Below are 3695 nucleotides of genomic sequence, written 5' to 3'. Positions count from 1 at the left end.
GCCGCCTGTTGCGCGTGCGCCCACGCAGCGCGCGGCCAACACGCCGGGCGGCCCCCCTTCACCGGCCGGGAACAGTCCCACCAAGCCACCGCCGCGTATCGCTTCATACCCACATGGGCCTAGTCACGTGTGTGGATGTGGCGGGTACCGCTGAAACAACCGGTTAATAGCTGTACCGATCGTCGCCATCACAGATTCACCTCCAGCGTGAACAACCGCTCAACAACGGATTTCCAGTTCATTTGCGTATCTTGGGCAGTAAACGTAGATGTCCACCTACATTTGCGAATTCAACAATTCTTGCATGCCAGGATGTCATGTGTCACGACACGCTACATCAGACCACATACACACTGCGACATGTGCAGAAGAGAACACGTGGAAGGTGGCCCGCGCACGTATGCGATGTCCCTTCCGCGATCCACTGTCAACCGGCATCTGCGGCATGTCCCAGATATGGAACGCGGTCCACCAGGGTAGCACTTTGTGTGAGGCAATACGACAAAGTCGGAATACACGCGTCACTACATCACACGGCTCACGCTGACCTGACCTGACTCACCGCACCACCACCCCCAGCGACCCAGGGTGACATACAATGCGTTCGTACGTTCCTCCCACACGCCTCTACGGCGTACCACAGTGCAACCTAGCTGTTATTGGGAGACGAGACAAGTAGCATCGAGCACAACATATGGAAATTGAGATTCGACACCGTTGGGCACAGCCAGCGTACGGTCACACGTATCACACTACTTCACTCTGTACGTAACTACCGATGATCGGTACAGCGTGTGGGTTACGCGTACGACATCAGCGGACAATGGACACAGACCATACCACGACGTACACTGAGGGCGTCGACATCTGAACGCAACTGAACAGCTGCGAGGCTCATTTAACACTCAAACGCCAGACCGACCAGCTTGAGAGGACGGAGACACAAAGAGAGGGGCAGAGGGGGGGGGGGGGGGGCGATATAGTCCTATTGCAGTACAATTGACAGTGGATAGCGGGAATATGTGGAAAGTAAGCAACACTCGCAAGACATCTACATGAGGATAACAACGACACCAGAGATTCCGAGCAGTGAACTATGTTAGGCAAAGGGACAACGTGGGTTAGGTTAAGGGACAACGTGGGTTAGGTTAAGGGACAACGTGGGTTAGGTTAAGGGACAACGTGGGTTAGGTTAAGGGACAACGTGGGTTAGGTTAAGGGACAACGTGGGTTAGGTTAAGGGACAACGTGGGTTAGGTTAAGGGACAACGTGGGTTAGGTTAAGGGACAACGTGGGTTAGGTTAAGGGACAACGTGGGTTAGGTTAAGGGACAACGTGGGTTAGGTTAAGGGACAACGTGGGTTAGGTTAAGGGACAACGTGGGTTAGGTTAAGGGACAACGTGGGTTAGGTTAAGGGACAACGTGGGTTAGGTTAAGGGACAACGTGGGTTAGGTTAAGGGACAACGTGGGTTAGGTTAAGGGACAACGTGGGTTAGGTTAAGGGACAACGTGGGTTAGGTTAAGGGACAACGTGGGTTACGTTAAGGGACAACGTGGGTTACGTTAAGGGACAACGTGGGTTAGGTTAAGGGACAACGTGGGTTAGGTTAAGGGACAACGTGGGTTAGGTTAAGGGACAACGTGGGTTAGGTTAAGGGACAACGTGGGTTAGATTAAGGGACAACGTGGGTTAGGTTAAGGGACAACGTGGGTTAGGTTAAGGGACAAATTGAGTTAGGTTAAGGGACAAATTGAGTTAGGTTAAGGGACAAATTGAGTTAGGTTAAGGGACAAATTGAGTTAGGTTAAGGGACAAATTGAGTTAGGTTAAGGGACAAATTGAGTTAGGTTAAGGGACAAATTGAGTTAGGTTAAGGGACAAATTGAGTTAGGTTAAGGGACAAATTGAGTTAGGTTAAGGGACAAATTGAGTTAGGTTAAGGGACAAATTGAGTTAGGTTAAGGGACAAATTGAGTTAGGTTAAGGGACAAATTGAGTTAGGTTAAGGGACAAATTGAGTTAGGTTAAGGGATAATCTGGTACAACCACAGTTAGGTTAAGCGATAATCTGGTACAGCCACAGTTAGGTTAAGCGATAATCTGGTACAGCCACAGTTAGGTTAAGCGATAATCTGGTACAGCCACAGTTAGGTTAAGCGATAATCTGGTACAGCCACAGTTAGGTTAAGCGATAATCTGGTACAGCCACAGTTAGGTTAAGCGATAATCTGGTACAGCCACAGTTAGGTTAAGCGATAATCTGGTACAGCCACAGTTAGGTTAAGCGATAATCTGGTACAGCCACAGTTAGGTTAAGCGATAATCTGGTACAGCCACAGTTAGGTTAAGCGATAATCTGGTACAGCCACAGTTAGGTTAAGCGATAATCTGGTACAGCCACAGTTAGGTTAAGCGATAATCTGGTACAGCCACAGTTAGGTTAAGCGATAATCTGGTACAGCCACAGTTAGGTTAAGCGATAATCTGGTACAGCCACAGTTAGGTTAAGCGATAATCTGGTACAGCCACAGTTAGGTTAAGCGATAATCTGGTACAGCCACAGTTAGGTTAAGCGATAAAGTTGGTTAAATTCGGTATTGTGTGGGAAGGGGGCAGAGAGAGTGGGGGGGGGGGGGGGGGTGGATAGTTGTGGCAGTACGCGGATGCCTGAGTCACCGTCAGATATGTCACGTCGGTTCGATGCTTGTAGCAAGAGGCTGGCGGGTCTGTGTCTCTCACTTCTGCAATTTTTCATGTGGTATAACACGAGGGCGGGGGGGTGATATTTGGTGCCCCTCTGTGTAGGATGTGTGTTGGTGGTGTTGGTTTATCTGAGCAATGGTAGTTGTCGGAGGAGTGGGGTATTGTGCTTTTATAGGTGGACCTACTGCTCTGGTTATCATAGTGTCGACGGTGCAATGTGGCAGAGAGGATGCACTCGACATTGTCGCATTCCAGATGTTTACGTATTGTGTGTCTCCGTTGCAGGCCGAGAGTGGTGCATGTTCGAGTGTGTGGCTGACGTGCGATTCACGTTGTGTGCCCAGTCTTACAGCACGTATAGGGACATTCGCATAAATCATCTATATGTGGCCTTGCATCATTTACTAAGCAGTGCCGTGAGACGACCGAACTATTAGGAAAGTACTGATGTACCGCATAATGTTTACCTTCCACCACACGGCGAGTATCGACTCTGCCCAGCGTTGCCACCGCAGGCAGCGGTCACCGTCACCATTGTGCGGCGGAACGGAACATCTATATCCTCAGAGGGGCACTCTTTGCCGCCGGGCGTCAGGTCTCGCGGCCTGCCGGCCAGCGCCCATGACGAACTTACTGCATGTATAGGGACAGCGGGAATTTGGCATACTTGATATAACTCTTCATGAGACGCAAGATATAGGGGTGGATTGCAACTTACGACTGCGAGAAAAGTCCGCCGTTCATCCGCCGGAGTTGCGATTTCGGCGGGGCACGTACGGTCGCGGGTGGAGCACTTGGTGCGGCGTACGCACCCGGGTTGCGGCTCCTGCGCTGGAGGGGGGTGCAGGTTTTGTGTGGGTGGGCTCGGCAAATGAGCACTGTGGGCCCCATACTTGGCCTAGTCCGCGTGGCCTCCCCCAGGTGGCGGTACCGTCGTTGCACCACGTCATGTCGCGGGGCACCTACAGATGGCGCACGTACTGTCGGC

Source organism: Schistocerca gregaria, unplaced genomic scaffold (assembly GCF_023897955.1).
Source record: "Schistocerca gregaria isolate iqSchGreg1 unplaced genomic scaffold, iqSchGreg1.2 ptg001137l, whole genome shotgun sequence".
In the NCBI taxonomy this organism is placed as follows: Eukaryota; Metazoa; Arthropoda; class Insecta; order Orthoptera; family Acrididae; genus Schistocerca; species Schistocerca gregaria.
This window is presented reverse-complemented; position numbering follows the sequence as displayed.